Below are 12,549 nucleotides of genomic sequence, written 5' to 3' on the forward strand. Positions count from 1 at the left end.
TTGAGGAGGGGACAACTTTGGTCTGCGATCCACCCTTCGATATAAGGATTTTTTGCAGTCAGGACCCAGCCCAGGGCCTGGGGCCCCTGGGCACAATCTTTGTCCCTTTTCCCTGGGAAAGAAAACTCACAGGTCCAGGTTCCTGATGTCAGTTTGTAGGGCTCCCTTGGGTCTATCAGGGCAGCACAAGTTTGAGGTGGGGACAACTTTGGTCTGGGATCCATCCTTCGATATAACGATTTTTTGAACTCAGGGCCCAGCCCTGGGGACCCTGGGCACATCCTTTGTCCCTTTCCCCTGGGAAAGAAAACTCACAGGTCCAGGTTCCTGATGTCAGTTTGTAGGGCTCTCTTGGGTCTATCAGGGCAGCACAAGTTTGTGGTTGGGACAACTTTAGTCTGGGGTCCATCCTTCGATATAAGGATTTTTTGCAGTCAGGTCCCAGCCCAGGGGCCCCTGGGCACATCCTTTATCCCTTTTCCCTGGGAAAGAAAATTCACAGGTCCAGGTTCCTGATGTCAGTTTGTAGGGCTGCCTTGGGTCTATCAGGGCAGCACAAGATTGAGGTGGGGACAACTTTGGTCTGGGGTCCATCCTTCGATATAAGGACTTTTTGCAGTCAGGTTCCAGCCCAGGGGCCCCTGGGCACATCCTTTGCCCATTTTCCCTTGGAAAGAAAACTCACAGGTCCAGGTTCCTGATGTCAGTTTGTAGGGCTCCCTTGGGTCTATCAGGGCAGCACAAGTTTGTGGTGGGGACAACTTCCGTCTACGATCCATCCTTCGATATAAGGATTTTTTGCAGTCAGGTCCAGCCCAGGGGAGCCTGGGCACATCGATTGGACCTTTCCCCTGGGAAAGAAAACTCACAGGTCCAGGTTCCTGATGTCAGTTTGTAGGGCTCCCTTGGGTCTATCAGGGCAGCACAAGTTTGTGGTGGGGACAACTTTAGTCTGGGGTCCATCCTTCGATATAAGGATTTTTTGCAGTCAGGGCCCAGCTCAGGGCCAGGGGCCCCTGGGCACATCCTTTGTCCCTTTTCCCTGGGAAAGAAAACTCACAGTTCCAGGTTCCTGATGTCAGTTTGTAGGGCTGCCTTGGGTCTACAAGGGCAGCACAAGTTTGAGGTGGGGACAACTTTGGTCTGGGGTCCATCCTTCGATATAAGGATTTTTTGCAGTCAGGTCCCGGGCCAGGTGCCCCTGGGCACATCCTTTGTCCGTTTTCCCTGGAAAAGAAAACTCACAGGTCCAGGTTCCTGATGTCAGTTTGTAGGGCTCCCTTGGGTCTATCAGGGCAGCACAAGTTTGAGGTGGGGACAACTTTGGTCTGCGATCCATCCTTCGATATAAGGATTTTTTGCAGTCAGGGCCCAGCCCAGGGCCAGCGGCCCCTGGGCACATCCTTTGTCCCTTTTCCCTGGGAAAGAAAACTCACAGGTCCAGGTTCCTGATGTCAGTTTGTAGGGCTCCCTTGGGTCTATCAGGGCAGCACAAGTTTGAGGTGGGGACAACTTTGGTCTGGGGTCCATCCTTCGATATAAGGATTTTTTGCAGTCAGGTCCCGGGCCAGGGGCCCCTGGGCACATCCTTTGGCCATTTCCCCTTGGAAAGAAAACTCACAGGTCCAGGTTCCTGATGTCAGTTTGTAGGGCTCCCTTGGGTCTATCAGGGCAGCACAAGTTTGTGGTGGGGACAACTTTGGTCTGGGGTCCATCCTTCGATATAAGGATTTTGTGCAGTCAGGGCCCAGCTCAGGGCCAGGGGCCCCTGGGCACATCCTTTGTCCCTTTTCCCTGGGAAAGAAAACTCACAGTTCCAGGTTCCTGATGTCAGTTTGTAGGGCTGCCTTGGGTCTACAAGGGCAGCACAAGTTTGAGGTGGGGACAACTTTGGTCTGGGGTCCATCCTTCGATATAAGGATTTTTTGCAGTCAGGTCCTGGGCCAGGGGCCCCTGGGCACATCCTTTGTCCCTTTTCCCTGGGAAAGAAAACTCACAAGTCAAGGTTCCTGATGTCAGTTTGTAGGGCTCCCTTGGGTCTATCCGTCGATATAATGCTTTTTGCAGTCAGGTCCAGCCCAGGGGAGCCTGGGCACATCCATTGGACATTTCCCCTGGGAAAGAAAACTCACAGGTCCAGGTTCCTGATGTCAGTTTGTAGGGCTGCCTTGGGTCTACAAGGGCAGCACAAGTTTGTGGTGGGGACAACTTTGGTCTGGGGTCCATCCTTCGATATAAGGATTTTTTGCACTCAGGTCCCGGGCCAGGGGCCCCTGGGCACATCCTTTGGCCATTTCCCCTTGGAAAGAAAACTCACAGGTCCAGGTTCCTGATGTCAGTTTGTAGGGCTGCCTTGGGTCTACAAGGGCAGCACAAGTTTGAGGTGGGGACAACTTTGGTCTGGGGTCCATCCTTCGATATAAGGATTTTTTGCAGTCATGTCCTGGGCCTGGGGCCCCTGGGCACATCCTTTGTCCCTTTTCCCTGGGAAAGAAAACTCACAGGTCCAGGTTCCTGATGTCAGTTTGTAGGGCTCCCTTGGGTCTATCAGGGCAGCACAAGTTTGAGGTGGGGACAACTTTGGTCTGGGGTCCATCCTTCGATATAAGGATTTTTTGCAGTCAGGTCCCCGGCCAGGGGTCCCTGGGCACATCCTTTGGCCATTTCCCCTTGGAAAGAAAACTCACAGGTCCAGGTTCCTGATGTCAGTTTGTAGGGCTCCCTTGGGTCTATCAGGGCAGCACAAGTTTGTGGTGGGGACAACTTTAGTCTGGGGTCCATCCTTCGATATAAGGATTTTGTGCAGTCAGGGCCCAGCTCAGGGCCAGGGGCCCCTGGGCACATCCTTTGTCCCTTTTCCCTGGGAAAGAAAACTCACAGTTCCAGGTTCCTGATGTCAGTTTGTAGGGCTGCCTTGGGTCTACAAGGGCAGCACAAGTTTGAGGTGGGGACAACTTTGGTCTGGGGTCCATCCTTCGATATAAGGATTTTTTGCAGTCATGTCCTGGGCCAGGGGCCCCATGGCACATCCTTTGTCCCTTTTCCCTGGGAAAGAAAACTCACAGGTCCAGGTTCCTGATGTCAGTTTGTAGGGCTCCCTTGGGTCTATCAGGGCAGCACAAGTTTGAGGTGGGGACAACTTTGGTCTGTGATCGATCCTTCGATATAAGGATTTTTCGAAGACAGGTCGTGGGGCAGGGGCCCTTGGGCACATCCTGTGTCCCTTTTCCCTGGGAAAGAAACTCACAGGTCCAGGTTCCTGATGTCAGTTTGTAGGGCTCCCTTGGGTCTATCAGGGCAGCACAAGTTTGAGGAGGGGACAACTTTGGTCTGCGATCCACCCTTCGATATAAGGATTTTTTGCAGTCAGGACCCAGCCCAGGGCCTGGGGCCCCTGGGCACAATCTTTGTCCCTTTTCCCTGGGAAAGAAAACTCACAGGTCCAGGTTCCTGATGTCAGTTTGTAGGGCTGCCTTGGGTCTACAAGGGCAGCACAAGTTTGAGGTGGGGACAACTTTAGTCTGGGGTCCATCCTTCGATATAAGGATTTTTTGCAGTCAGGTCCTGGGCCAGGGGCCCCTGGGCACATGCTTTGTCCCTTTTCCCTGGGAAAGAAAACTCACAGGTCCAGGTTCCTGATGTCAGTTCGTAGGGCTCCCTTTGGGTCTATCAGGGCAGCACAAGTTTGAGGTGGGGACAACTTTGGTGTGTGATCGATCCTTCGATATAAGGATTTTTTGAAGACAGGTCGCGGGCCAGGGGCCCTTGGGCACATCCTTTGTCCCTTTTCCCTAGGAAAGAAACTCACAGGTCCAGGTTCCTGATGTCAGTTTGTAGGGCTCCCTTGGGTCTATCAGGGCAGCACAAGTTTGAGGTGGGGACAACTTTGGTCTGCGATCCATCCTTTGATATAAGGATTTTTTGCAGTCAGGGCCCAGCCCAGGGCCAGCGGCCCCTGGGCACATGCTTTGTCCCTTTTCCCTGGGAAAGAAAACTCACAGGTCCAGGTTCCTGATGTCAGTTTGTAGGGCTCCCTTGGGTCTATCAGGGCAGCACAAGATTGAGGTGGGGACAACTTTGGTCTGGGGTCCATCCTTCGATATAAGGATTTTTTGCAGTCAGATCCCAGCCCAGGAGCCCCTGGGCACATCCTTTGGCCATTTTCCCTTGGAAAGAAAACTCACAGGTCCAGGTTCCTGATGTCAGTTTGTAGGGCTCCCTTGGGTCTATCAGGGCAGCACAAGTTTGTGGTGGGGACAACTTTAGTCTGGGGTCCATCCTTCGATATAAGGATTTTGTGCAGTCAGGGCCCAGCTCAGGGCCAGGGGCCCCTGGGCACATCCTTTGTCCCTTTTCCCTGGGAAAGAAAACTCACAGTTCCAGGTTCCTGATGTCAGTTTGTAGGGCTGCCTTGGGTCTACAAGGGCAGCACAAGTTTGAGGTGGGGACAACTTTGGTCTGGGGTCCATCCTTCGATATAAGGATTTTTTGCAGTCAGGTCCTGGGCCAGGGGCCCCTGGGCACATCCTTTGTCCCTTTTCCCTGGGAAAGAAAACTCACAGGTCCAGGTTCCTGATGTCAGTTTGTAGGGCTCCCTTGGGTCTATCAGGGCAGCACAAGTTTGTGGTTGGGACAACTTTAGTCTGGGGTCCATCCTTCGATATAAGGATTTTTTGCAGTCAGGTCCCACCCAGGGTCCCCTGGGCACATCCTTTATCCCTTTTCCCTGGGAAAGAAAATTCACAGGTCCAGGTTCCTGATGTCAGTTTGTAGGGCTCCCTTGGGTCTATCAGGGCAGCACAAGATTGAGGAGGGGACAACTTTGGTCTGCGATCCATCCTTCGATATAAGGATTTTGTGCAGTCAGGGCCCAGCTCAGGGCCAGGGGCCCCTGGGCACATCCTTTGTCCCTTTTCCCTGGGAAAGAAAACTAACAGGTCCAGGTTCCTGATGTCAGTTTGTAGGGCTGCCTTGGGTCTACAAGGGCAGCACAAGTTTGTGGTGGGGACAACTTTGGTCTGGGGTCCATCCTTCGATATAAGGATTTTTTGCAGTCAGGTCCCCGGCCAGGGGTCCCTGGGCACATCCTTTGGCCATTTCCCCTTGGAAAGAAAACTCACAGGTCCAGGTTCCTGATGTCAGTTTGTAGGGCTCCCTTGGGTCTATCAGGGCAGCACAAGTTTGTGGTGGGGACAACTTTAGTCTGGGGTCCATCCTTCGATATAAGGATTTTGTGCAGTCAGGGCCCAGCTCAGGGCCAGGGGCCCCTGGGCACATCCTTTGTCCCTTTTCCCTGGGAAAGAAAACTCACAGTTCCAGGTTCCTTATGTCAGTTTGTAGGGCTGCCTTGGGTCTACAAGGGCAGCACAAGTTTGAGGTGGGGACAACTTTGGTCTGGGGTCCATCCTTCGATATAAGGATTTTTTGCAGTCATGTCCTGGGCCAGGGGCCCCTGGGCACATCCTTTGTCCCTTTTCCCTGGGAAAGAAAACTCACAGGTCCAGGTTCCTGATGTCAGTTTGTAGGGCTCCCTTGGGTCTATCAGGGTAGCACAAGTTTGAGGTGGGGACAACTTTGGTCTGTGATCGATCCTTCGATATAAGGATTTTTCGAAGACAGGTCGTGGGCCAGGGGCCCTTGGGCACATCCTGTGTCCCTTTTCCCTGGGAAAGAAACTCACAGGTCCAGGTTCCTGATGTCAGTTTGTAGGGCTCCCTTGGGTCAATCAGGGCAGCACAAGTTTGAGGAGGGGACAACTTTGGTCTGCGATCCACCCTTCGATATAAGGATTTTTTGCAGTTAGGACCCAGCCCAGGGCCTGGGGCCCCTGGGCACAACCTTTGTCCCTTTTCCCTGGGAAAGAAAATTCACAGGTCCAGGTTCCTGATGTCAGTTTGTAGGGCTCCCTTGGGTCTATCAGGGCAGCACAAGTTTGAGGTGGGGACAACTTTGGTCTGGGGTCCATCCTTCGATATAACGATTTTTTGAACTCAGGGCCCAGCCCTGGGGACCCTGGGCACATCCTTTGTCCCTTTTCCCTGGGAAAGAAAACTCACAGGTCCAGGTTCCTGATGTCAGTTTGTAGGGCTCTCTTGGGTCTATCAGGGCAGCACAAGTTTGTGGTTGGGACAACTTTAGTCTGGGGTCCATCCTTCGATATAAGGATTTTTTGCAGTCAGGTCCCAGCCCAGGGGCCCCTGGGCACATCCTTTATCCCTTTTCCCTGGGAAAGAAAATTCACAGGTCCAGGTTCCTGATGTCAGTTTGTAGGGCTGCCTTGGGTCTATCAGGGCAGCACAAGATTGAGGTGGGGACAACTTTGGTCTGGGGTCCATCCTTCGATATAAGGATTTTTTGCAGTCAGGTCCCCGGCCAGGGGTCCCTGGGCACATCCTTTGGCCATTTCCCCTTGGAAAGAAAACTCACAGGTCCAGGTTCCTGATGTCAGTTTGTAGGGCTCCCTTGGGTCTATCAGGGCAGCACAAGTTTGTGGTGGGGACAACTTTAGTCTGGGGTCCATCCTTCGATATAAGGATTTTGTGCAGTCAGGGCCCAGCTCAGGGCCAGGGGCCCCTGGGCACATCCTTTGTCCCTTTTCCCTGGGAAAGAAAACTCACAGGTCCAGGTTCCTGATGTCAGTTTGTAGGGCTGCCTTGGGTCTACAAGGGCAGCACAAGTTTGAGGTGGGGACAACTTTGGTCTGGGGTCCATCCTTCGATATAAGGATTTTTTGCAGTCATGTCCTGGGCCAGGGGCCCCTGGGCACATCCTTTGTCCCTTTTCCCTGGGAAAGAAAACTCACAGGTCCAGGTTCCTGATGTCAGTTTGTAGGGCTCCCTTGGGTCTATCAGGGCAGCACAAGTTTGAGGTGGGGACAACTTTGGTCTGGGGTCCATCCTTCGATATAACGATTTTTTGAACTCAGGGCCCAGCCCTGGGGACCCTGGGCACATCCTTTGTCCCTTTTCCCTGGGAAAGAAAACTCACAGGTCCAGGTTCCTGATGTCAGTTTGTAGGGCTCTCTTGGGTCTATCAGGGCAGCACAAGTTTGTGGTTGGGACAACTTTAGTCTGGGGTCCATCCTTCGATATAAGGATTTTTTGCAGTCAGGTCCCAGCCCAGGGGCCCCTGGGCAAATCCTTTATCCCTTTTCCCTGGGTATGAAAATTCACAGGTCCAGGTTCCTGATGTCAGTTTGTAGGGCTGCCTTGGGTCTATCAGGGCAGCACAAGATTGAGGTGGGGACAACTTTGGTCTGGGGTCCATCCTTCGATATAAGGACTTTTTGCAGTCAGGTCCCAGCCCAGGGGCCCCTGGGCACATCCTTTGGCCATTTTCCCTTGGAAAGAAAACTCACAGGTCCAGGTTCCTGATGTCAGTTTGTAGGGCTCCCTTGGGTCTATCAGGGCAGCACAAGTTTGTGGTGGGGACAACTTCCGTCTACGATCCATCCTTCGATATAAGGATTTTTTGCAGTCAGGTCCAGCCCAGGGGAGCCTGGGCACATCGATTGGACATTTACCCTGGGAAAGAAAACTCACAGGTCCAGGTTCCTGATGTCAGTTTGTAGGGCTCCCTTGGGTCTATCAGGGCAGCACAAGTTTGTGGTGGGGACAACTTTAGTCTGGGGTCCATCCTTCGATATAAGGATTTTGTGCAGTCAGGGCCCAGCTCAGGGCCAGGGGCCCCTGGGCACATCCTTTGTCCCTTTTCCCTGGGAAAGAAAACTCACAGTTCCAGGTTCCTGACGTCAGTGTGTAGGGCTGCCTTGGGTCTACAAGGGCAGCACAAGTTTGAGGTGGGGACAACTTTGGTCTGGGGTCCATCCTTCGATATAAGGATTTTTTGCAGTCATGTCCTGGGCCAGGGGCCCCTGGGCACATCCTTTGTCCCTTTTCCCTGGGAAAGAAAACTCACAAGTCAAGGTTCCTGATGTCAGTTTGTAGGGCTCCCTTGGGTCTATCAGGGCAGCACAAGTTTGTGGTGGGGACAACTTCCGTCTACGATCCATCCTTCGATATAATGCTTTTTGCAGTCAGGTCCAGCCCAGGGGAGCCTGGGCACATCCATTGGACATTTCCCCTGGGAAAGAAAACTCACAGGTCCAGGTTCCTGATGTCAGTTTGTAGGGCTGCCTTGGGTCTACAAGGGCAGCACAAGTTTGTGGTGGGGACAACTTTGGTCTGGGGTCCATCCTTCGATATAAGGATTTTTTGAACTCAGGGCCCAGCCCTGGGGACCCTGGGCACATGCTTTGTCCCTTTTCCCTGGGAAAGAAAACTCACAGGTCCAGGTTCCTGATGTCAGTTTGTAGGGCTCTCTTGGGTCTATCAGGGCAGCACAAGTTTGTGGTTGGGACAACTTTAGTCTGGGGTCCATCCTTCGATATAAGGATTTTTTGCAGTCAGGTCCCAGCCCAGGGGCCCCTGGGCACATCCTTTATCCCTTTTCCCTGGGAAAGAAAATTCACAGGTCCAGGTTCCTGATGTCAGTTTGTAGGGCTCCCTTGGGTCTATCAGGACAGCACAAGTTTGAGGAGGGGACAACTTTGGTCTGCGATCCATCCTTCGATATAAGGATTTTGTGCAGTCAGGGCCCAGCTCAGGGCCAGGGGCCCCTGGGCACATCCTTTGGCCATTTCCCCTTGGAAAGAAAACTCACAGGTCCAGGTTCCTGATGTCAGTTTGTAGGTCTCTCTTGGGTCTATCAGGGCAGCACAAGTTTGTGGTTGGGACAACTTTAGTCTGGGGTCCATCCTTCGATATAAGGATTTTTTGCAGTCAGGTCCCAGCCCAGGGGCCCCTGGGCACATCCTTTATCCCTTTTCCCTGGGAAAGAAAATTCACAGGTCCAGGTTCCTGATGTCAGTTTGTAGGGCTCCCTTGGGTCTATCAGGGCAGCACAAGTTTGAGGAGGGGACAACTTTGGTCTGCGATCCATCCTTCGATATAAGGATTTTGTGCAGTCAGGGCCCAGCTCAGGGCCAGGGGCCCCTGGGCACATCCTTTGTCCCTTTTCCCTGGGAAAGAAAACTAACAGGTCCAGGTTCCTGATGTCAGTTTGTAGGGCTGCCTTGGGTCTACAAGGGCAGCACAAGTTTGAGGTGGGGACAACTTTGGTCTGGGGTCCATCCTTCGATATAAGGATTTTTTGCAGTCAGGTCCCGGGCCAGGGGCCCCTGGGCACATCCTTTGGCCATTTCCCCTTGGAAAGAAAACTCACAGGTCCAGGTTCCTGATGTCAGTTTGTAGGGCTCCCTTGGTTCTATGAGGGCAGCACAAGTTTGTGGTGGGGACAACTTTAGTCTGGGGTCCATCCTTCGATATAAGTATTTTGTGCAGTCAGGGCCCAGCTCAGGGCCAGGGGCCCCTGGGCACATCCTTTGTCCCTTTTCCCTGGGAAAGAAAACTCACAGTTCCAGGTTCCTGATGTCAGTTTGTAGGGCTGCCTTGGGTCTACAAGGGCAGCACAAGTTTGAGGTGGGGACAACTTTGGTCTGGGGTCCATCCTTCGATATAAGGATTTTTTGCAGTCATGTCCTGGGCCCGGGGCCCCTGGGCACATCCTTTGTCCCTTTTCCCTGGGAAAGAAAACTCACAGGTCCAGGTTCCTGATGTCAGTTTGTAGGGCTCCCTTGGGTCTATCAGGGCAGCACAAGTTTGTGGTTGGGACAACTTTAGTCTGGGGTCCATCCTTCGATATAAGGAATTTTTGCAGTCAGGGCCCTGGCCAGGGGCCCCTGGGCACATCCTTTATCCCTTTTCCCTGGGAAAGAAAATTCACAGGTCCAGGTTCCTGATGTCAGTTTGTAGGGCTCCCTTTGGGTCTATCAGGGCAGCACAAGTTTGAGGAGGGGACAACTTTGGTCTGCGATCCATCCTTCGATATAAGGATTTTGTGCAGTCAGGGCCCAGCTCAGGGCCAGGGGCCCCTGGGCACATCCTTTGTCCCTTTTCCCTGGGAAAGAAAACTAACAGGTCCAGGTTCCTGATGTCAGTTTGTAGGGCTGCCTTGGGTCTACAAGGGCAGCACAAGTTTGAGGTGGGGACAACTTTAGTCTGGGGTCCATCCTTCGATATAAGGATTTTTTGAACTCAGGGCCCAGCCCTGGGGACCCTGGGCACACCCTTTGTCCCTTTTCCCTGGGAAAGAAAACTCACAGGTCCAGGTTCCTGATGTCAGTTTGTAGGTCTCTCTTGGGTCTATCAGGGCAGCACAAGTTTGAGGAGGGGACAACTTTGTTCTGCGATCCATCCTTCGATATAAGGATTTTTTGCAGTCAGGGCCCAGCCAAGGGCCAGCGGCCCCTGGGCACATGCTTTGTCCCTTTTCCCTGGGAAAGAAAACTCACAGGTCCAGGTTCCTGATGTCAGTTTGTAGGGCTCCCTTGGGTCTATCAGGGCAGCACAAGTTTGAGGTGGGGACAACTTTGGTCTGGGGTCCATCCTTCGATATAAGGATTTTTTGCAGTCAGGTCCCGGGCCAGGGGCCCCTGGGCACATGCTTTGTCCCTTTTCCCTGGGAAAGAAAACTCACAGGTCCAGGTTCCTGATGTCAGTTTGTAGGGCTCCCTTGGGTCTATCAGGGCAGCACAAGATTGAGGTGGGGACAACATTGGTCTGGGGTCCATCCTTCGATATAAGGACTTTTTGCAGTCAGGTCCCAGCCCAGGGGCCCCTGGGCACATCCTTTGGCCATTTTCCCTTGGAAAGAAAACTCACAGTGCCAGGTTCCTGATGTCAGTTTGTAGGTCTCCCTTGGGTCTATCAGGGCAGCACAAGTTTGTGGTGGGGACAACTTCCGTCTACGATCCATCCTTCGATATAAGGATTTTTTGCAGTTAGGTCCAGCCCAGGGGAGCCTGGGCACATCGATTGGACATTTCCCCTGGGAAAGAAAACTCACAGGTCCAGGTTCCTGATGTCAGTTTGTAGGGCTCCATTGGGTCTATCAGGGCAGCACAAGTTTGTGGTGGGGACAACTTTGGTCTGGGGTCCATCCTTCGATATAAGGATTTTTTGCAGTCAGGTCCAGGGCCAGGTGCCCCTGGGCACATCCTTTGTCCGTTTTCCCTGGAAAAGAAAACTCACAGGTCCAGGTTCCTGATGTCAGTTTGTAGGGCTCCCTTGGGTCTATCAGGGCAGCACAAGTTTGAGGTGGGGACAACTTTGTTCTGCGATCCATCCTTCGATATAAGGATTTTTTGCAGTCAGGGCCCAGCCCAGGGCCAGCGGCCCCTGGGCACATCCTTTGTCCCTTTTCCCTGGGAAAGAAAACTCACAGGTCCAGGTTCCTGATGTCAGTTTGTAGGGCTCCCTTGGGTCTATCAGGGCAGCACAAGATTGAGGTGGGGACAACTTTAGTCTGGGGTCCATCCTTCGATATAAGGATATTTTGCAGTCAGATCCCAGCCCAGGAGCCCCTGGGCACATCCTTTGGCCATTTTCCCTTGGAAAGAAAACTCACAGGTCCAGGTTCCTGATGTCAGTTTGTAGGGCTCCCTTGGGTCTACAAGGGCAGCACAAGTTTGAGGTGGGGACAACTTTAGTCTGGGGTCCATCCTTCGATATAAGGATTTTGTGCAGTCAGGGCCCAGCTCAGGGCGAGGGGCCCCTGGGCACATCCTTTGTCCCTTTTCCCTGGGAAAGAAAACTCACAGTTCCAGGTTCCTGATGTCAGTTTGTAGGGCTGCCTTGGGTCTACAAGGGCAGCACAAGTTTGAGGTGGGGACAACTTTGGTCTGGGGTCCATCCTTCGATATAAGGATTTTTTGCAGTCATGTCCTGGGCAAGGGGCCCCTGGGCACATCCTTTGTCCCTTTTCCCTGGGAAAGAAAACTCACAAGTCAAGGTTCCTGATGTCAGTTTGTAGGGCTCCCTTGGGTCTATCAGGGCAGCACAAGTTTGTGGTGGGGACAACTTTAGTCTACGATCCATCCTTCGATATAATGCTTTTTGCAGTCAGGTTCAGCCCAGGGGAGCCTGGGCACATCCATTGGACATTTCCCCTGGGAAAGAAAACTCACAGGTCCAGGTTCCTGATGTCAGTTTGTAGGGCTGCCTTGGGTCTACAAGGGCAGCACAAGTTTGTGGTGGGGACAACTTTGGTCTGGGGTCCATCCTTCGATATAAGGATTTTTTGCAGTCAGGTCCCGGGCCAGGGGCCCCTGGGCACATCCTTTGGCCATTTCCCCTTGGAAAGAAAACTCACAGGTCCAGGTTCCTGATGTCAGTTTGTAGGTCTCTCTTGGGTCTATCAGGGCAGCACAAGTTTGTGGTTGGGACAACTTTAGTCTGGGGTCCATCCTTCGATATAAGGATTTTGTGCAGTCAGGGCCCAGCTCAGGGCCAGGGGCCCCTGGGCACATCCTTTATCCCTTTTCCCTGGGAAAGAAAATTCACAGGTCCAGGTTCCTGATGTCAGTTTGTAGGGCTCCCTTGGGTCTATCAGGGCAGCACAAGTTTGAGGAGGGGACAACTTTGGTCTGCGATCCATCCTTCGATATAAGGATTTTGTGCAGTCAGGGCCCAGCTCAGGGCCAGGGGCCCC

This window comes from Lonchura striata, chromosome 7 (assembly GCF_046129695.1).
Source record: "Lonchura striata isolate bLonStr1 chromosome 7, bLonStr1.mat, whole genome shotgun sequence".
Lineage (NCBI taxonomy): Eukaryota > Metazoa > Chordata > Aves > Passeriformes > Estrildidae > Lonchura > Lonchura striata.